The sequence below is a fragment of the Zootermopsis nevadensis genome, unplaced genomic scaffold (genome assembly GCF_977971745.1).
Source record: "Zootermopsis nevadensis isolate Lab colony 2312 unplaced genomic scaffold, Znev_1.0 Znev_ptg000006l, whole genome shotgun sequence".
Taxonomy (NCBI): domain Eukaryota; kingdom Metazoa; phylum Arthropoda; class Insecta; order Blattodea; family Termopsidae; genus Zootermopsis; species Zootermopsis nevadensis.
The window spans coordinates 11,588,870-11,612,183 of record NW_028259138.1 but is presented as its reverse complement, the minus strand read 5'-3'; the positions used below and the strand labels follow the sequence as shown (position 1 = coordinate 11,612,183).

Genomic DNA, 23,314 nt, shown 5'->3' with positions numbered 1-23,314 from the left:
ACATATTGTTCTTTTGTCAAACATTGGGAATTAAAATTAGTGACCACTAAATTTGACTAACTAATGAACTAGCTGTAGTAGTAGAACCCGACGGTATGGAACAAATGCAGATATATATAAGAACAGAATGTGTCTCGCCTAGACAAAAATTTCAATATACACGTAACGAATAAATCCTTCGATAGGATGGCAACTACGACAGTGGTAGAAATAATGAGACCTGCGCGGTGAAATTCCCTCCATGGAGTTAATTATTATGTAAATTGTAAATTTTCGTAATTCATATTGAATTAAGAGACACAGGAAATGGATTTCCAAGGTCTGCAAGTAATATTTTATCCTTTTCTATGAAATTGTATTTCCGAAAATTGTTACTAAAGTCTACAGATTTCCTCAGGGTGTTAACAACTTCTTATCCAACGTCTCCCCATGTGAGGGCAGTACGAAATTACATATATTTGTAAGGGTGCTTCATACACAGCTTACAGACCTCGTTTTAGACAGGCCTGTCTTCGATGTAACTTAATATTATCCTTCCGCCTGTTTCTCGGTCGTCCAAATGGCAGCTTTCAAGAGGTTTTCGCACCAAGGTTACGCATTTTTTAACCTATCGACAACAACCAGCACAACTTAACTTTGTTAATTTCTGTGTCCGGAGATACCAACCCGGGACCTCCCGAAGAAATACAAGTGCAAACCGTTATATTGCGGCGTTGTATCGTGCGCATACAGACCGACAAAAAATAACAGTTCTGTTAATTCAGAGCTCTCTCTCTCTCTCTGTAAAGTTGTCTCGATCTTCGAGGTGAAAGTAGGCCCCACACTGAACAAGCACAGTCTCAGTGTGTCATTGTTTTTGCTAGAGTCTGATATTTTCCAGGCATCACATGGGACATCCTAGGCTCCACATAAGTCAAAGCCCAGGGCACAAAGACACTCTCCAGCTTGCTACACTCTGGCGACACGATTCTCCTGCGTCCTTCGTCCTGAAACAAGGCCCTTCATTACGTGGAACTATACCATGGAGTTTCATGTTTCCATTGCAAAGATGCAACTAATTGTGGCAGCATCCCAAGAGCTTCCGATTGAATGATGATAATACTTATTACTTAGCGGCAAAAATTATTAGCATTGATACAACTTAAAAGTAACATACTCCTTGGAATAGGGTCCTAAACAGAAAACCGATAGTTTCTCAGCTGGCGAATGAAGATATTTGCGTTTTTGCAAAGCTAGAAGATTCACTATTGCACGAATGTCCAATCACTGGGTCGTGTCCTTAATTACTTGTATCCAGTTCGCATTCTCATACATTGAGATACATTTTAATAATATTCTTACTTCATGCCTAGATCTCCCATACGATCTTTTCTTTTGTGGTTCCGACTAAAATTACCGGTGAAAATGTAGAAGTTATGCTTGCAATTATTACAATAAAGATGACTGTCTTCTGGGTTGTTGCGCCCTGATGATGTAGGCAGCAAGGACCTCTGAAACGTCGGTAAACTTTATCAGAATGGCCGGCGCTGCAACCCAGAAGACAGCCATCTGAGAACCTCAGATCCTATTAAAAAATTATACAGTCAAAAGAACTAGCTGTAACACTTGGAAGAGTTTTTGAGAACAGCAGGGACTAGTTAGGATATCATGTCCGCTGTATAAAATATGTTCAGTCACCTTGAATAGTACAACATATTTAATGATTTTTAAGTTGGGCCTACAGAATTTTCCTATCGGGCTCTTTGTTCGCATTAATTTTGAAATAGTAGCATCAGGTCCTTGAGTAAAAGTAATGTTGTCACCCCTGCAATAAGCATGTTTTAGTCTTAAATACAATACAGGAATATAAAAGTCCTAAAATCCAGATCGTCGTATATTTGGCGTGTCTTTGTTTTACCCTTCACCGACATTGGACCTTCAACTTGTTGCCTTCAGAGTGATGTGAATGCTGGAATTTGCTGCAATTTTTTTTTTTATCTTGAGATCTGCTATGTTCGAACGAATTATAATATTAACATTCAACAACACGTTGAGAAAGTTGTATTTAACATGTCCGCAAAGCTGAGTTGAATGCTGAACGATAATTCTACATTTCACTTCCAAAAGGTTAGCAACCTACGGCACGAGCGAAGGCAATGTTTCTTCTGCATTGTAGGAAGTGGTTACACACGCATGAAACCATAATTGTGTATCTATTCGGAATGAATATATATTTAAATTTGTATTTATAGGAAATACCGGTATGTTATTTTTATAATAAAAATTCTTTTCACAAATTTTTAACGTTTATGGCCCTCGGAATCAAAAATATTCGCTGTCACTGGTACAGAACAATTATGATCAAGGTGGCTTCTGTCTGCGCAATGCGCATTGTCGTCTGTTTCATTAAACATTTCAGCATTTTCCCGCATTTCAGGTTCACACCCGACCACTCTGAAGGCTGAGGTCCCCGTTTCTAGGCGTCAGGCGTTCGCTCGCCAAACCGGACATACTCATGCTCGAGGGGAGGTAAGAATATCCAGCCGTCTTACTATTGTTCTCTGGGCTAATTGATGGGTCTACAAGAAATTATGTTGTGGCGAAGGGATCGCTTCAGTCTTGTTTTGCGAGAACCATGTGAGGATCGCGTTTGTTCCAGCCGCGTGTATTAATTTATCCGTTCATTAACATATTTTAATGATACTGATATTTAGCGAGTGAAAATAATGAAAGAATAAATAAGAAAAATAACTGAGTAAAGAAAGTTAAAGAGGGAAGGCAGGAAAGAAACACGACCTAAAAAGAATAAAGAAGTGATCTTAGCAACCAATTGCTCTGACTCTCCCTCACCGTGGAACTTCGATCGAGAATCCCGCCGTCTTTCCACTTCTGTCTCCGTGTATTTCTCAATACCTCCGATCATCACAATACACGGAATCGAACATGGTCCACGCAGTCTAACCCAGACTTCTCAAGGCCCAACATCCGACCCACCGGCGCGGCAGATGAAACTGGTAGAACGACCTGTGTTGAAGGTTATTCGAATCGGGGCCTACAGTCTTCATAGAATCACTTTCAGTTCCCTGGTACAGTCTTCTCTTCATTTCATGTGCTTCGTGCGAGAAATGTAACGCAGGGTGTACAACTTAACGAGGTTAAAAATCAGCGCATCTATAGGCCGTCGCTTTACAAAACACTGTAACTGTGAAGTGGGAATTGTAGGATATATTTACATCTTCCTCGGCACCAAAGTTCTTGGTGTAATTGCTAACATTTCTTTCTCTTTGAAGGGCAGAAGTTCGAATCTCTGGCCACAGACCGGCTATTGTGACTAAGATTCTTTCTTAGTTTTCCTGAGACCCTACATGCAAATGTTAGGTGTTAACCAAGGATAAATTAGGATCGCTTCCTTTAACGTCCATCCCACATTTGTCATTCATAACCATTATACCACCAGAAGTTATATTACCTATGCGACTGATATCTGCATGTTGGATTTCAATATTTCCCTAACTTGTACTCCAGAAATAGCCTACAACTTAATTCCCCTTACCACGTGACAAATCCGTTATGACAGCCACCGAGACATTTCACAGAACGTAGGCCAATGTAAACGGCATTTTTTTATGTTAACTATTTGATAGTTACTCAGCTTTTGAATAAAATTCCGCACCTTATTTATCATGCTTCCATTTTATTATTATCCACCTGTCTACACCACGTTCTCACGTATCTTGATGTCACCCGACCGAAATTTTGCATAAATCTGTCACTGAATGTTAACTTTAAATGTTTTGACGTGTGTTTCCCTCCTGATCATTGCAACGTTGAGAGCAAGACGACATCCCTGCTCAGCTGATTCGCGCACCTAACATGTGGTCTGTGTTCCTGTGTTCATCCTTGGACGCCAGGGTGGTTCAAAAACTTCTGTACTTGCAGAAACAAGTCATAACGCCGTGCAAGTCACCGGAGAATGTGTTAGCGGGAGAAAATTCTGATAAAACGAAGTTCACAGCTGCTGTGCCATGGATCGTGACGTCATAGTGTTGACAAAGGCTGTTCAAACTTACGTACACATCGTGTCAAAGCCAGCAGCAGGTGATAAAGACCTCAAACCGCGTACAGTCTCTGTTAAAATATTGTTTGCTGGAGAAAATAGTACCCTGAAAGTTGGTTTATGTGGGGCTGAGGGCAGCCAGTACACATCCAACCCCAGCTTCCTGATGGCATACGGAATTCTAGGATAGTAGCCAAGGACTTCTGAGAAGAAGTTAGAAGGAACAGTAGCAATCCATTCTGAAAGAGGCTAAGATCTTAAACCGTGGTACAGTTGTGATGATGTTCAATGTCTCGGAACACCTTATACGAAGAGAGATTTTCTTCTGAAATAAACTGAAACTTTAAATATATTTGGATCTGCTCAATGTGTAAAATGCACGTTAGGCCTTCATTGGCAGGCAGCCTCTTTCCGCCTTCCCAGGTGGTTGTTAGTGACAAGATTTTGTACTCGACCTTTTTTTTTAAAATACTGCAACGTTTTGGGGGTAGGCTGTATCTTCATATCTTCAGATAACTGGCGCGACCTACAAACGTGGACCTGGGATTTAGCTTTATCGGACGGACACACCCGATTACCCGAAGAAGGTTTCAATAACGAAAAACAGTAGGCCTACTTCAAGTGCATAACACGAAGTAGAACATGAAGGTCTTATCAGTCCGACTTCTTGCATGTTTCGTGTTTGATACTATTGAACAGATCTTTACGAAATTTGATTCTGATTACAGTGTAGAATGCTTAGCAAATGGTAAATTGGGAAGGACGTCATTGCATAAGGTACGGCACTAAATTTGCATTTGCCAGGAGAAACCAAACACAATATTAAAACCCTCAGTCAGGCTTCGGGAACACATTTGAACCCCGGACCTTCCGAATAAGACGCAGGAGTGACAACCACTCTCCCTCTCTCGATGTTCCATTTTCTGTTAGGTTCCTGCACCAAGAGATGTCATTTTGGTCCGTAGCGGTCTGATATAACACCTACTCCGTATGAATGTTAAATCAAACATTTTTTCTCAGATTGGTTAAATGTTGAGGGTTACACAGTATCATCTGTGCTGTGATAAGCTTTCGTGGTCATATTCACCATCGTAACAAACTGAAATATCTTGCACTTTACAAAATAGTTCTGTCCCCATAAACATATTTGTAATAAATTAACATCAATGCCAATTCGATATGCAGAATTACAGTGAATGGGTTTAGAATGTCCATTTCCAACCTTGTTTATCCACACAATCGACATTGTGAAAAAGGAATCATCTCTATGACAGTATAAATCTGTCAGCCACACGACGAACATGCTGTAGAAAGGAATTTGCTTTGGTTTAAAATCGCCACGCTGCACTTGGCTTTTGGAAGGAAACTCTTATCAACAAGTTTCTACTTTTGGATTTCCGCATTTCGCCACCAACGGTGGACGGACTTTCCATTAGCAGCAGGTAACCAGAAATGGATGATAAATCATACTGTTTTTCCGTCGCATGTTGGCAAGTGCTTTAGGGAAACGTGAGTCGGTTTAATGTGAGTCGAATTGTCGAGTTATTGCATTCGTTCGTTCGTTAGTTAGTTAGTTAGTTCTACCTAACACACTATTGGCGTCACTAGCTTTTAACGATAGGCCTACTTGCCTAACAAACTAATTACCAACTTACTTAATGAGACTTGCATTTTATGTTTTATAATATGTTTTTAGGAATCTGATAAAATTCGTACTAATCTACATGTAAAGCAGGTTCGAACTAAAATTAATTTCTCCCAAGTTTTGGCCTGAAACCCCAATATTAAATTTTATAGAAATCACATAAGTTTCGGGGATGAAACATGCTGGCAACGGTTCAACCATTAAGCCTAGGTGTTTATTTAATGAGCCTCACTCAAACATATCGCAGTGTACTCAGACAGGATGCCTGCCTGTCTCTAATCGAGTTTACGAAAATCTATCAGTGTCTGTTATCGAAGGAAGAACATTTCCGGTAGCTTCGCTGCCTTAAGCGTCACTGGGATCGCACGTTCACATTCCGCTGTAGTGAAGAATACCTGTTTGTATTTTTCTATGTTATCCTGATACTCCATCCGTCTTGCCTTCTACCTTAATAGAATCTCTTTTGTAGAAGACGGATACAAATCTTACAGCTCATTAATGGGTTTGTGAAGAATTGCTCCTTGCTTAGTTAATTTCGTGATAAAGTATTCTTGAGAAATTAATTGTTATTCAGTTGATCAATAAATGTTGTGCTTTTTGGGATACCGTGGTCCATTACCGTGTTCGCAAAAGCTTGTTATTTGATACTATCCTGATGTAGTTGAATACAGTGTACACTTTTTCACAGGTTAAAATACGTTTTAATAATATCCTCATCTTAATTTGTCTGTGCCCTTGAGAGTTTTCCATCAAAATTTAATTATTTTTTTTTTTCATATTTTCCCCCATGCGTGGCACGTGCAACATATTTCTTCCTTGATTTTATGATTTTAACAATATTGGACAAAGCTTATAAATCATGAAACTAACCAATTCATCATTATGTTCTCCAGCCTCTTTTTAATTAATATCACTACGATCCATGTAACTTTCTCAGACCTTTGTTCTCTCTAGGGGTGAGAAACGAAGTTCACATACTCTGTAGGTCAAAACAGGTAGAACAGCTAGTGAGAATATAATTCCCCATTCGTTCAAATGTAGGTTATCAAATTATACTCCGGGAATTAAAATGTTCTGGACTCAATGGTAGCAAGCATTAATGTGACCCACCCGTTCGTTAAGAATCCTGGATTAGGACATCGTGTCCTGTCATTTACATGACGTGATTGTAACAAGTCTCTCAGTAAAACCATGCCGCTTAGAATAAGCTCTGAAGACTTCAAGAAAGTATTTTATCGAGCCCCGTCGTCTTTTTGAGATTATCGCAACCTCTTGAGGATTCTTTAAGGTTGGCATGCACAGACACTCAGTGCCACACAGAAATAGACACTTAGAATCTGTAAGTTACAACTTCTTGAAAAGTTAATTTCGTAGGCTATGGACATTTTAAAACGAGTAGGCCTACTCTATTTTTTTCTTTATCAGACGTGAGGCAGATTTTACCTGATATTTTTAGGATTATAAAATCAAGACTGTTTAAGTAGATGGGACATATTGAAGAAATGGAAGAATCAAGCAGTGCATAAATAATTTTGCTAAATAAACTTCATGGCAATAGACCCCTCGGAATACATAATCATTGACAGGAAAATAATATTAAAGTGGATCTCACAGAAGTATCGTAGGTTATGAGGATATGATGCAGTGAAGATAATTTTATGGCGACAGTGAAGAAGCCTTGGGTTCTATAACGAAAATTCTATCAGCTGTTCGACGAGCAAATAAATGCCTTAGGCCCATACATTCTAGTTTGTCAGTCTGTTAATTACAATTAGTATCGTTAAGATAGTAAAAATCGGTGATTCTGTATTGGAAGGATAGGCCATCGTGGCTGAGTGACAGCTTCGGTCCATTGTTCTTGGTATGCAGGTAGTTAATTGCATGGTTGATGGTTAGGCTTGCCTCAGGAAGGTTTAGAAGAATCGCCAATAGATGGCGTATGAACATACACGACGGAACTTTTTTAGCCTTCCCCAAATAGAAAACTTCGATTTTAAGATGCAGTTTGTTCACATTTTCAATTTTCTTAAATCTGGGTGCGTCTTACAATCGATGGTGTCTTAAAATCGAGGATATACGATATTATAAACAGTCTGAAGTGGCTGCAGGGCGAAGTTCTCGTTCGGTTGTCGGTAGGAGCACAGTTTATTCCATTGCCACTCCTTCAGGCCTTCCCTGGGGTCCACCCAATCTCCTACCGATGGTTCCCTCAGGATCAGCTGACCTGTGCAAAGATCTGCTGTGGGTACAGCCGTACTTTCACGTCCGCTTCAGTTCACCTCGGCGTGGTTCTTACACACACAAGTAACTTCGTATTCATTTGCCATAAAATATGTATTTCGTTAATGTCTTTTTACCTGAAACTTTTTTCGTTTGAAGATTAGTTCATGTACCTCTGAGAACTCTTCATTTCTCGTCTCTTTCCTTCAACCTGTAGCCCGATTCAATCATGGCCTCCTTTAATCACGAAGGTTTTGATTGGAGATAACAATAACTGAGAGAACCTGAGGATCACCCTTCACAGGACATCGCAGGAAAATGCCGACAAACATCCGTGCTCCGAGATGGATTCGAACCAGCGATCCCAATGTATAGGCGGCCCAAAACTTTGCCCACAAATTGCGGAAATCAGTTTATAATCCAAAAGCGTATATGTTTTTTAGAAATTAAGAATTATTTTAATTCTGTTACTAGACAACAATTTAGATTTTCAATGTATTAAACTGTATCAGACGTATTCATGATGTATTATAACCATAAGCCGCTCTTTCACTGATATGTGACCGGTTTATTGTGTCATGACCTCAAGGTCAGTACAGATTAGTACCTCTGACAGGCTGGGAACTTGGGCACTGGGACGAGAGAGTGAAAATGCCTTCTTCTGGCTTGCGCATGGTGACAGTACTTTCTAACACTTCCGTACAGGTCGCAAGGAGGTCGGCTCTGCAGTTTCCTGTGTTATCTACACCGACCTTCTTTCGCTTTTGAGGCAATCCTGGTCCAGTCGCTCTATTAGATTTCTGTCTTCCTGAGTCACTACATTTCCATTCTAAGGAAATTAACTACCGTCTAATAAACTCGATTTTCTTTCTCAGTGTGTGTGTGTGTGTGTAGTGCAGCTTTTGCATTGATACGGCGATGTTAAAATCTCGAAACGCGTATTTATTTATATGTTGTTTATTTCACAGTGCTGCCAATTTTTAAATGACATTTCACATGCTCCAACTTCATTTACTGCCTACAGTCGCCCAAATCCAGTGCCGTGAATTTTGTTGTGACATAATGAAACCCAAACCCTATGAGGAAAACCACGAAATCCCTCTGTAAAAATAGCCGATCTTCGGACGGAGACTTTAACCCGTGATCCCGATATGAAACAGGAGGGAATGCTAACCACTCACCCGCGACGTTCGTTTAAAAGTCCTTGTTGTCGTTCTTGTCATTATTAAATCAAATGCGTATCGTCACGGGGAAGATCTTTCGTAGATCAGTCGATGATAGTTAAGATGTCGAAGAAACTTCTTCGTCTTACGTAAACCGGCGATTAATCGCCTTCATTACAATAACCCGTCACTGCGCCCTGCCCTGAGCCAGATTAATCCAGTAACTGTCACACGTATTTTGGCTCCGTTTTAATTTAATCCTCCACAAACATGTTGAATTCCCAAGTGACCTCTTTCCATGAAGTTTTCCAACCAAAATCTGTCTTGTTCCCCCCACAACCACCGTCAGTCATCTTTTTTTTTATCAAGTTACTCCAAAATAAATAACAGAGTAACAATATCAAGGTAGTAGTTGAAACTGAAATAAAAATTCATCTTTTTTCTTCGCGTCGGATGCCCGGACACAGTCTCCCGGGAAAGTCTGAGTAACACCACATCATCACGTGACACTTCTGCGTTGCTGCCAGCGGTTACGCGGGACTTACTATGCGTTTTGGTGCTCCCACACAAAGAACTTCTTTGTCGGCACTGATGGCCGTGATAGCACTTACCTGAAACACACAGAAAGATAAATCCTTACAACTTGTCTCCCGACAACTCATTCAGAAAAGTAAATCGAGTGAGAAAAAACATGAAAGCAGAAATTCAGAAGCGTTCCCGAAACGTCGACAATTCCTGTATTAATGTCTGTGATGAAGTGGTTATTACGCCTGATTCTTATTCGGGATATCCCTGGTTTGAATCTCGACCCGGACACTAGCTATCCCGACGGAGATTTTCGTGATTTTCCTCGGTCGCGCAAGGCAAATGTCAAGAGAGTAGACCCTACCCTAAATCAGGCCACAACCGCGTTTTCCACACCCTTGGCAGAAGCATACAAAACGCAGTAAATCCTGTTTACAACGTAAAACTAATTTAAAAAGACATCTGTCTTAGCCGAAAATGTTTCTGGTACAGAAAATGTAGAATGAAAGTTTACTTGAAATGGTTTAACTTCGAAACTGACAAGAATGTCTTGATTAACACTTCTTGTATTTTAGTCTTATAAATTTGTTCCAAACAGCGTTTCCTGTATCTGTCTCGAAAGGAACAAGTCTTTCACAAACACTAGAAATAATAAAATAATGCTAAAATGTGTCTAGTGTAAGCTGCGTGAACACATGAATTTCTAGTGTGTAACTTGGATCATAAATACGTATTTAATTGACAAAATTTAGTTTTTATTTATAATTAAAGACCTGTGTTAAAAGAAAATATATCTGAAACGCGTAAACCCTTCAGGTCTTTTCGATTTCCGCAAAAGAAAGATTCACTGTTTTTATTTCCAGCACAGCATCCCATCAAACTTTTAAAATTGGCTATTGATCACAGTCTGTTGGCCGTCTTGCGTAAGAAGGAATCAGTTACAATAATTGCCGATCAGTGCTCAAAGGTCAACGACACAGACTTGGTAACAAATAGATCCCAGACTTCCGCCCTTGAACCATTCGCGAATTTGCTAATTCGACTGTCAAGTGTGTTGGAACGGACGGACGGACTGACCGGCTAGCTTCTGTACAGATTTAGCACCTCCCCGTCTCCTGCGTGTGCCAAGTTACAGCCACTGAAACCTACATACAGATTTCTTGTTGTTTATTACGTCTTGTAGGTTTCTGTCTGCCTAGACACAATTTTCCTCGTAAATAACACTGAATTGGAGTCATTTTTGAGAGGACAAAAAATATAAACAAAGAAGGGTAAACGTCATGGCAGGATGGATTGTCTTACGTATGTGAGATGTGTCCATACCTAGCACGAAGGGAGGGAAGGAAAATTACATATAAAATTTTTGAGTCAAGATATAGTACAAACGTGTGGGTAGGACCGTCCTTAGGGCGGGTCTACCGCACTAAGTCCCTTGTTTCAGGGGCTTAACTTATTCATATTACGACTATCAAATAAGTAACAAACAACTATTAGCACTATAAAAAAAGACACTATTGTCATAAGCGTTTCAACCTCAAGACGTCATCATCAGTGACATCTGGGAAATAAATTCATTTAATAGTTGTTTGTTACTTATTTGATATTCTAATACACTACACGGTATGCAAAGTTTTAAGATCATATTACGACGTATAAAAAGTTTAGTGCACAGTCACGTTAGGCGCCCAGGAAGTAAAAGTATTTCATAAAAATACAAAAAAAATTTAACAAATGAAAGAATCAAGTCGAGTTAAAGTTGGAGCTCGAGAACATTTAATCCTTTCTCACTCTTTTCTTAGGGAACTGATCGAAACAAAGGTTTGTTGACATTGGTGGGGGGGGGGGGGGTGTTCCTTGTATCTTTTACGGATCTGATATAAGAAAACACTGAGGGGTTGAGCTGATTCATCACACGCTCGTGACTGGCTTCCTATACGTTATATGTTATTAGATCAATTTAGAATTTAAAAATAACAGTACTAAATGAATCGATAATGACAACAGTTATGATGATTCTCCACGCCATGTTTGAATTCTCATTCGACGTAGATGCAGTCATGTGACAAATTTTTGTAACTTTGGGTCATTGTCGATTTTCGCTGTGACCGGCCATGAATGCTGAATACAGGGTCTTACTCGTGTTGTTTCAATAATTACCCAAAACACGTGTTAAAATAATTATGCAATTTTTCCCGTTCAGACAGTTCCACGAGATCAGACAACTTCCTCTCGTAATTTCCCAAGTCTTATATTTTCTTTCCACACGTATCCTCGCATGGTCTTCGAAAAATCAAATTTTATTGTCATCGTTGCCAGTCTGACTTTGTTTATTACATTCATGTACTTAAATCACTTAAATACAGAACATTTTTTTTAATTTTCTTGCATTCTTATTGTTTCACTGAAGCTGAAAGCACGGCGATTAGTCAAGGCAAGAATCTTGGAAACGTTTAGTCACGACGGATCAAATTGCCGTTTATGGGGAAATGCACACGTGTTAGACACGTGTGAGTGAGACATGTCTAAATGTGTCCCGTCTGCTTGTGTAAGGGAATAGCGCGTGCACCATTCAAATTAGTATTACACAACGTACTGACACGAATTTCGTTTATTTTGTATTGTGTTTTGTTGCGATGGCAAACTGCCCGACTCATAACTTGGTAGAGTATTTTAAAAACGAAATTTTCCGTCCGAGATCTCGTCCCAGTCTACATTTCCAGGGTTTTCGTTTTATGAGGTGATGAAGCCCACTGGATGCACAGAGATTATCTGAAACCCTCTTCCAAAAAGAGATTATCTTACGATGATTTTAGACCATACAATTATGGACTATACGGAAATCCCACGCTCGTTTAAAACGTTCAACGTGGTTTTTGTTTCCAACTCCATTGTCGATGTCTCTTTTAATAAACCCGTAAATTTAGGTGAAGGATCTCTCAAACTGCCTTGAAGGTTTCCGTTACAACAGGACTGGCTGTTGTGACGCCAACTCTAAATTAATAATTCAAATATGCTCGCGCATGTTTAGCTCCAGTTGCCAAGAACCTGAACAATAAAAATGATATTTGAGAAAATGATAATTCTCAACAATTAAATGTTTCCATAACAATCGAATAATCACCATTGATAAAAATCTTAAATTTATATCAGTTATGGAGAAAAATGTTGCAAGAATGTCTTACGGTCGAACCTAGAAATTGTTATTTTAATATAAATAATTCTTAAATGACTGTCACTTAAAATCAATGGCTGAATTTAATTCAAATACATCTATTAGCATCATCTGCATAAGAGATATCCTGTGCCATACTTAATTAGTTCAGACCTTCAAGGTAAGAGAAGTTAGTGTTCTTTTGGTCACTGTCTCTTCGCGTTACTTGAACTCTCTCTAAAGGAACGTGGGCACTTGTTAATTATAGCATCAGACTCGCATCTGAGCAATTTGGATACATTAGACTCGCAAGACTGAGATCTGAACATGAAGGATCCTCTAAAACGCTGATCGCCAAGAAAAAGAAATGAATGTTGTTACACGCTTCTCCTTTGTTGATGATGACAATAACATGTAAACTGCTGTAAATAGACCAATAAATGCCCGGAGACGTAATATCATGACAGGTTTTTCATGGTCTTCCTCAGTCTCACTGGGTAAATGGCATTATTCATTAATCGTTCTACTGTTCGCGTCTAATCTGAGCTGTTGATGTTAGGTCCACAAGTCTTTGGGCACTTAAATCTCGAGAATGTGAGTTATCCAGGTACGAATTTTAGAATCACGATTTTCTGTTCTCCAATTCGATACCTTCAGACGGTGTAAACGAGTCTTCCGGCGTGTACACGTAAAGGTTTGCGTGAATCTTGTTCTTTTACGATGCGTTTGTGAACCTTCGTTACGAGACAGGGTCACGGTAATAAAACGTAGGAAAGGTCAGATAGCTAGAAGTAGAACGGATGTAACCTGTTACCGCGTCAAGTTTACGTGTAGCCTCACTTTGTGTATCTCGTGAAACACGCTGAACGGGATTGCATGTAGCAGGCGTTGGTTCAGGCTAACATCTCTTCTACAAGAATGACAGAAATCGAAATAAGGGACAAACAAGAAATTCTGATAAAAAGGAAATGGCAAGGAAGAAGAATAACAAAAGCGAAATAATGGACAAATAAAACAATTATCTGAGAAATTGAGACCAAAAACAAACACAGAAATAGATCAGTGTGTGTATGTTAATTCTCTTTAGCATCAACAAATCACTGTAATACCGATATTTAGGGAATGAAATTCATTAATCAGAAGAAATTAAAGGAAAAAAATACAGTAACTAATGAAAGGCATGAATGATAAAAAAGAAGGAAGAAAGAGAGAATGAAAGAAAATAATTGAAGAAACGAGGAATGATGCACTTTCCTACTTCGGTTCGTAGCGTTTGTGAAGGGACTGTAAGTTCCCAAAATAAGGATGTACTGGCCCGCCGACGAGCTATTCTTATCCCACATGTAACCTTACGATTAATATAGAGACCACGCACTGAATGCGGATAACTGCGGAGGTACAGAAGAATTCGCACTTCGCACTTCTGGGCCTGTGGGAAGTTTCAGGCTCACAGCGAATCACGTTAGGAGTATTAAGGCAAATGGTTGGTCGAGGCGAGACCCTTCCTTCTGTCCCTATGTCCCTATGTCGTCCGTTGTCCTCTAAAGATGAAACAGAAATTTGGAATAAGGGGCATAATTAGGAGCTTCATAATTGTTATCGGAAACCTTTTTTCGTTGGAGTGACTAAGTCAATGACTAGACGAGTGGAACGTGGGAATTTACAATTCTATACAGAAATTTGGTGGGAGAACCTCACAGTGGAAAATCGTTTGGGATCCCTATAGGCGTATTTGGGAGTATAATATTAAAATTACTGCTGGAGTAGTAGAGTCTGTGGACGTACGAACTTGATTGTGCTGGCGGGTTTTGTGAACAGGGAGACGAACAGTCAGGCTGAAAAAAGCTGGGAATTTGTCGGCCAGTTTGGACATTTATCAAACTTCCAGTGAAGACTTAGCATAATGGAGTTAGTCTTTATAATGGTGACGATGTTGATGAAAATGAATATGGCGATGAGCGCAAGGTAGAACTGCATCAATTTGTGTAGGTTTGCCAAATGGCTGCTGCCCACCCAGGGGGCCCCATGCTTGCAGCATCTAAATATACCCCCCCCCCCCCTCCCGCTTGGTTCACTAACCACAAAGTCGGTCCATCAACGCATGACTGTAGCCCAGGAACACATCACATAGTGGACTCTTCCTCAGTGGGTTGCGAACTTCCTTGGAATAGGAAATATTCTTCTTTCATTTTCTAAGAGTTCGCCTATTTTTAGTAAATTTGATATGAAATTTATGCCACTGGAGACCACACAAACCTCTTATTCTTTAATTTTGTGTATCCTGTAATAACAACGTGCGAACTTGAGGGAACTTTTCAGTAACGCTGCCCTGGTCCTTTTTATAATAATAATAATTTGTACGCGTGTGAAACGTGGTATGTCATAGGATGGTTGGTGTTTGGGAACAAGATGCCTAGAAAAATACAGAAAAATTAAGTAAAATTGGGCTTAAATGTCCATATAAATTTGCATGGTCGATGTATTGGTTGTCTTTAGTAATTAAAAATATGGAGTTTATAGTTTAGATGCGTCATGTTTGTGTTTACAATTCATATATACATTTATTCTTCAAGTCTATACACAAACCATTTTAAATATTGATGTTAAAAATTAAAATTGATATTTAAAATGGTTTGTGTATAGACTTGAAGAATAAATGTATATATAAAAATATGGAGTCTTACAATTATAATTACAGTCTTTGGTAAGTCTTTGCCTGTTTTCAAAATAACGGAAATATAAGTTTGTGTGTGGCGCCATAGTATCTGTGTATTTGTTGTCCTTAATAACATTCAACCAGCTGACAAACGTTTATGAAACATGTGTGAACATGGCGTAGCATGAGGCCATCATTATTGTCCCTTAATTTCTTGTCATTAGTAATCCTTGAGGTCTTAAAAATTTCTGAGATAAGCAATTAATCTGGTGATATAAAGCCCTGAAATGCTGTACGGTAATATATTTGCGAAGGATTATAATTAAACTTTTGTTGAGGTACGGTAGCGTATTTATATAATGTAAAATGTCATGACGACCACGAGATAAATGCGGTTCGAATATCTTTCAACACGATTAAGATAACATTTGAATCATCACAAGTACACAGAGAAATTTAATTTGTAGATAAGATATGTAACTACACATTTCTGTATGAACAGTTCCTTATGCGTGTTAAAAATTACAGATGTAGCAGTCTTTCAAAAGTTGAGGTTCGGTCTGACATTGTCACTATATAGGTGGAATAAATTTAAAAAAATTATGCGAGTATTTCTTGTTCTGTTTCACTCAATCTCTGGAACCTAATCACGGGCAACTTCGTTTGCGTGTCCCGGTGTATTTATCCAGTAATTTCTATAGAACTTAAAGAATCTAAACTTGGAATAATACCAAGAGGGCTTTATGGTGCTTCGCCTGTTTATAAACTGCATATTATCGAGTCTGTTTACTCTAGTCGGTTCTGTGCTCAATGCAGGCTATGACTGGAGACTCCAATTCCGTCTTTGCCTGGTTACCGAGTATAAAATTAACCTCATAATTACAGTTATTGATGAAAGCTGTCCTCTGAAGGCTTCTTAACAATTTTGCTGATTTTTACTGAGCGTACGTATGAATGTAAAATTGTTGCGAACTTTTCAATCAGACGAATCACAATGATAGTCAAAAATTTTAGAATAATAATAACAACTTAAACCACGTAATGTTTTCGACAATATTCATCTAAATAAAAAAAACCAACCTGTAGTGATCGTCCTTAATTGTATATCAACAGCTTAACCTTTCTAGTTTCACATGACATAAAATCGGTCTGCTTGCCGATTGTATAAGATTTAATGTACCTGATGTAACTATTTACAAGATTTATCTCTAAGAGGTAAAATTATCGATTGGAAATGCACTTCGATCACACAACATTATGTACTGCGTGATAGAAAATGTTGTTACCAAGAAACTTATCTCGTAAACTTTAGTCGATGAGAACTTTATAATATAATAGCAGTTATAAGGTGCTCAAAAATGTGTTTTTCAACTAACAGTGGGAGAAATAATAAGATATAATGAATTAGTTTCTTTAACTACGTGTTACTTAAAACGTAAAAAGTCTGTTGTCTTCTCACAGGGCACCTCAAAACATGTATATTAAAATCTGATATAGAAATAAAACTCTCTGTAACTTGCTCAGCTTGTTACAGTCTGCTTTAAATATATTCTGAGTAAGAAGTTTAAGCCTACTGAACTTAAGTTGGTGAAAAAGAGAAGACATGTTCTCAGAGAACTTAACTACTGGGTCTGAGAGTAAAATGAAACTTTCATGTAGGTTAACAAAGTTTCAGGATGTATGTAAGCCACAGATGTTCAAAAATATGTTTGTTAAAACATGTTACACACTTCAAGTGGAAAGAAAAATGAAAACAGCTCGTTCCTTAAATGTAAAAGGACTGTTCAGTTACCCACACGATGCATAAAATATGTTTGCAAAGAAGTTATCTCGTAAACTTTAAGCCGGAAATAAATGGATGCCGGCGACAAGAAAATTAAATTTAAAAATAGCTTTGTATGTTGTATATCTGGAGTCGTCGTTTGTTGCTGTAACATTTATAAACACAGGCATGCGCGCTTCTATCCCAACTTGTTAGTTACATCAGGATATTAAAATTGTTTCCACGAACTGTGCAAGCAACTTCCGTTTTGTGTCTTTTAAAAAGACCAACATGGAGAGGATTTTTTTAAAAAAAAAATCTAAACAAGCCTTAATTAGACTGGATTAATCCCGATGTAAATGTCATCAATGCGAAAGATTAGATTAGAGGTCTGCACGGACGAAATTTTATAATTTTACCCGGTCCGGCCCGCGGAAGATTTGGCCCGAGCCCGAAGTTTATCTTCAGATACGATGTTGCCCCTTCCCCGTCTAAGCCCGAATTCCTTTTATTACACCCCGGATGAAGCCCAGTCTACGTAAAATCTGCCTTGACACGTCGGTACAGTTTTCGTTTAATGTATAAATGCCAGTAATCCTTGAATCAATTATTTAACGACGATCTTCAGACATCTGAGATGATTCTGGATTTTGAGGAACGGTACTCAGATATCGGGAGCCAAGTTTGTAAAGTGTGGAAAACCTGAAGTCTGATTTCGAAAGGGCTCTGCGAACTCATTTTGAGGGTGGTCCTAAAGCTCTATTCTGCGATTCAAAATACCACTGGGGCTTGGCGATTGGCTTGTCTAGGAATAAATGTGGTTTAAGTTCCTGTAATCCAATACTGGAAACAGTCTGTTGGTAAGATCCATTCCGGTACAGTCGCTCACCTCGCCTGTCCAAACAAAACAACGGCTAATGTAAAAATAACAAATTCGCCAGAGACAAGAGGCTGCCACATGCATTGAAGCCATACGTAGTTCCATCAGCGACGTGTGTTTTCTGGCTTGAACCATTCCCCAACGCAGTTCTATTAAATTGCCCAAAGGTTCTGATCTGTTAAAAGCAGATACACAGACGTCGTGAAGGTAATACGCGAATTTTGCAAGTTTTAATTGCTAACCCATCTCGTCTAATGGTTATTTTAAAACATTGCAGAATATAAAATATGATAATAGAATGCAGCAAGAATTTATCCGATGCTCAAGAGAACACGCCGATGGATGAAATGCAGGGTTACCACACTTTGTTGTGAAACGTGCAGAAACACATTTAAACTCAGATAATGACGCATAGGAGGGAGGATAATATTAAATTGGATCTTATGTTGTCGGTCAAATAAGACTTCTTCTTGAATGTTGCTCCGTGTGGTCTGGTAGATACTGACTGACGTTTCAAATGTGCTTACTGCCTCCATCATCAGGGCGATTCATCTAACAGACAGTACTGAGCGACATGTCAGAAGACACTCGTTATTTTACACTTCGCAGTGAGAATCTGAAATGTCAACCAGGTTATCGGTCGTCAGATATTGAGGCTGGCTTCAAATGTAATGATTAAATAGTCGCTGACTTCTTCAAGGGGTGGACCTCCAGCTTGGGTAAGGGATTCAGAGTGCTTATTTTTTCAATGCAAAATTTCCGTTGCAAAATTTTTTATTTGCGAATGAGAGGAGGCTGTAACTGATTCAGGATCATCTCCATTGGGTGGGATTTGATACCGGGGGCGTTGCACTGAACTGGCTCAGACCAGATACGAATATATTAATAACTGAACTGGTTCAGATGGAGTCAGATGAAAGCCTTTTTTTTTTGTGAACCTAATCATCACAATGGAGGCTCTTTAAACCCCAATTTTTTCGAGGATGTCGTTAAAAATTTGTGGCCATCAAGGGGTTGTGATGCCGTAAGTTAGTCACTCTCTGTATTTACAACCCGGAAATAAACCTCGCTGTCAGTCAGACGAAACTGTCTTCGTCAGTGGGATTGAATTTGTTTAACACCAGAACGGTAGATGAGTCAGGCGTGGGCTGAACGACACCAATAAATGCTACTCTCCCTTTCCCCCCCCCCCCCCGCTCCCAAATCTACAACAGTGTTCCAAAAATACATTTTATAGGCGAAATCTGTGGGGCATTCAGTGCTGCATGTGGGGACATGCGTATGGAAGAAGTTTTCTTTGAAGAGGTCTCTGAAAATTCTCACACGATTTATTGAATACTGAAAGTCCTGAGGTCTGGAAGTCTTGGGTTCTGTTCTCTGTTCGAGGCGAATTTCCTCGCAGCAACTGGGCCGGACTCAACGACGTATTTTTGTTAAACTTATAAACCAATGAACCTGATTCCATTCTCACTTCGAATATAAGAGAACTCAGTATGAATTATTTACGATTAGTACAAGGCAGTGAGACCATAGAACTTCTAACAGCCTCTGAACGGTTCGGACAACTTTGTATTTAAGTGGACACAAATGGAAGAATTGTATTCTCCACGATATTCGAAGCAGAAATACATGCTAACATATGTTAATGAGATCATATTATTTAATCAGTGTAAATATTTGATATTTTAGATTAATTTTAGAGTGATTAAGTGCAGTTAAAGGCCAGAATAGTACTCTAAAACCTGAGGCTTACCCTGAAAATATATGAAAATATGCCCCTTAAGATGACCGCTTAGAGGTTGAAACATGTCGCCGTACTGTGACTATAGAATTAATTTGTGTTGTAGTGTGATTGAAATTAAGCATATTGCAAGAAATGTGAGAATGAATAGCCAACTGGTAGTGTTGTTTTAGACCGGTAAAAACAAAATTAACTAGACCCGACATTAAAATTGCTGGAATCTATTCAGTAGATTCGAAATTCACACAAATGGGTGATAATATGGACGGTTATCTTTATATTTTAACAATATAAGTGACTAAAAAGTCCAACATTGAAATGCAGTGTAGCTCTTCATAGGATCGAATCCCACTTGAGTCAGAATGTCTTACTTTACACACTGCTGTCATTATTTTAACCTTTTCTAATATTCTTTTGTTTTTATAAAAAAAAGGCCACCATTTAACTATATATTCTGTGTTATATTTGTCCGACGACATAACCTCAAAGTTTCTCACTCTCACCATGTTTATAATATTTTATCACACTTATTTGTACGCGTGTTTTTAATTTCTGCATACAAAATTTCATATGAATAGCAGAATGGTCCACTACTTAAAATGGTCAGACTGAAAGCAAAATTAAGATGTGGCACGGTTGCCATGTTGTTTTACGTTGTTGAGAAAGTTATAAAACAAAAGTAGCCAAGTTTTTCGCATATCTGTTACCATACATCGTTTCAGGTTCGTACATTCATGGCGCTAGTGTCGCTGCCACCTCACAAGTTCGTAGATTCGCCATGCTGTTATTACAACGAATATGAAATTAAAGAAATACGAACTTAAAGTAGCTTCCGGTAATATAATGTCCGTAGAACTCAGCTACTGTTATAATTTCTCCGTCTGCAATATGAACTTCGGATTTGCTTGTATCCGCCTACTACTCGAATATTAGTCGCTGTTGAAACGTCTCTGGCGCAGTTTGAGCTCTAGCTTTCTAGAATGTTTCCTGTAGATTTACTCACCTCCACGGTGTAACTTGGTCGGTACTCATCTTCCTGAAGATGTTCTAGTCTAACCCAGCGTGCTTTACGTGTGGCCGATATCCTTGCAGGTCCCGTCTGCACCACCCACCGGCTTCTACTCTGCTAACTACTGCAGGAACGACGCCCCGACGGCATGCGTCGCTATCGGCGCGCCGGTCAACCTCGTTCGCGTTCTATCTCTCTCTCTCTCCCCGCCGATTTCTCTTTCTTCCCATTGGCTACAATTTACATGTGCATCTCGGGGTCCGTAACGATAGTCTTGGTAATTAATGATTTGTTTTGGGTACAAATGTGAGGCAAAAATTGAAAGTTGCGCGAAATTCTATTTCTGGCTTCTGCTCGTCCACGTGACAAGAGATTTAGCCCCAAATTCAACAGATGTTGAGTTCGAAGAAAGCCCGAAATGCAGGTGATCATTAAAGTACGAATTCCGATACGTTTATTTGTACTGTAAATGTAAAGGTACTTAGTATAAGTAGGATTTGAGGTTCTTACGGCGGTGAATACGAAGATGGCTGTCTTCCGGGTTGGCGCGTCGTGTAGTCTCATAGAAGTTTACCGACGTTTCAGAGGTCCTTGCTGCCAAAGAGTACATCGTTCCAATGTTGTTTATCTAAGGAATAGTTATTTTGAGTGAGGACAGAATCTCTGGAGGTATTTATTTACTATAAATGTGCAGGAATAAAATAAAATTACAGCAAATTAATAAATAACTAAATAAGATAGGAAATAACACAAGAACGGAAAAAATAAGCGGGAAATAGAACAAGAGAGAAGCAAACAAAACAAAAAAGGACGCAAGAAGAAAAACAATGGAGAGAATAAAAGAAACATAAAAACAGACAGAGATTACCTTTGATAGTTCGTTTCAAAAATCGTGATTTTTAACTTAAAACTTTAATTGTAGGTCTACAAACTATCGAAAATTATATTCAGAGCCACAGTACGTCATCATCCCATGCTGTCGGACACAGGGCAATCGGTTTACGCTATAAATAACAATTAGAAACGGTTTCATCACGCAGTGCGTCCGAAGTAACAATAAACTGACTGCAAGGAATATTGGGCTCTACTCTGGTATGCGTGCCAGTTGCTAGATGAGACGGGTCGCTACTAAGTTGGCGAGGAGACAGCACAGAGCTGTGGGAAGGCCATGGGTCTCTGAAAATATCACAAGGCGTGGAGGGCAATCGCTCCTTGAGGTACTAGAACATTGTCGGAAGCAACAGGCAATCAGTAATACACATACCCCACTCTCAGAAGCAAAGAGTTGGTGCCTAGATTAACAAAGTCGTCAATACTTAATTAACTACTGGATTAAATGTTCATCTTACTCCTAAAATATGTAACTAGCTAGCTGCTTAACTAAGTAACTAACTGGTTAGCTATGTACTTTACTGACTGACAAACGATCTAACTAGGTGAGTGGTTAACTGATTGACTGATCAAATAAGTAACTAAATAGGTGACTAAGTAGTTAGCTAGGTGCTTAAGTCATTGACTACCTACATAGGTATTTAACTAAGCAACCAGCCAGCTAGATACTTGTCTAAGCAACTAGTTAAGTTCTCAACTCACGAACTACCCAGCTAGATGTTTTTAACTGCGTAACTAGTTAGCTAGATGATTAGCTGCTTGCGTGGTCGAGTTCTTATCGCCCATACCTTCATTTTCACGTGATTTTCGCAATTTTTCGTACAAGTATAAGAGGTGAGGGGAGTTTTCGGAGACCCTGGCTATATTCCTGGAGTCTTGCCCAGCGACGTTAAAGCTTGTGACGACTTTCATTGCGATGGGCGTGAGGAACGAAAGAAAGTCAATTCCTGGAGGTTCAGAGGGTTTAGAAATCAGCCAAGCTTACGATCTGTGGAAGGCGTTCCGATCGCCCTGTTTTTTCATGAACCCCAGCCGTTCGCAGACGACAGCACTGTTGCTCGAATTCGTGTGCTGAGAGGAACAGCTGAACCGAACTGTACATTTGGCAATGTAAGCCAAAGCTGCAGCCAACTAGCGGACAGGGATATCCAACAAAGATGTGGGTCACAAATTCATGACATCAAATAAGGCGTCGTCAGATTTGTTCTGCCTTCTTCTTCTTCTTCTTCCCCGTTTTCTATCTCCTTTTTTAGGTACGAAACGGGAAGACAAAAAAATTCTCCGAATTTAATATAATCTTAACTCCTTCATAAACGTAATTCTGGTTTAGTAATGCTGGCCCCAATTATTTTAACATTGCCGAATTTACGAAGGATCCGTTCGTTCAGAGTTTTTTTAAATTCTCATTAAAGCCAAGTGATCGGACTACGTTGAAACAGGAGAAACCATAACTAGGCCTTTGTCATTACGGACAACAGGGAGAAAAACGTCCATGCCCCTAGCGAGATTTTAATCTGAGATCCTGGTGTCAGGGGCCTACGACCACCCCCATTTGAATATCATTGGTCTTTCCGCAAGATCTTGGCTCGTTCTTTCGACTGTGATCGGAAGACGCACGCAGATCGACTGTTACAA

At 39.2% G+C, this 23,314-nt stretch overlaps 1 protein-coding gene across 4 annotated transcripts in view; it reads right to left on the bottom strand.

Annotated features, from left to right (window-relative positions):
- The window catches only part of LOC110830986 (uncharacterized), a 96,253-nt gene that overhangs the window by 63,046 nt on the left and 9,893 nt on the right, over positions 1-23,314 (bottom strand). The gene's annotated exons all lie outside the window — the stretch shown is intronic.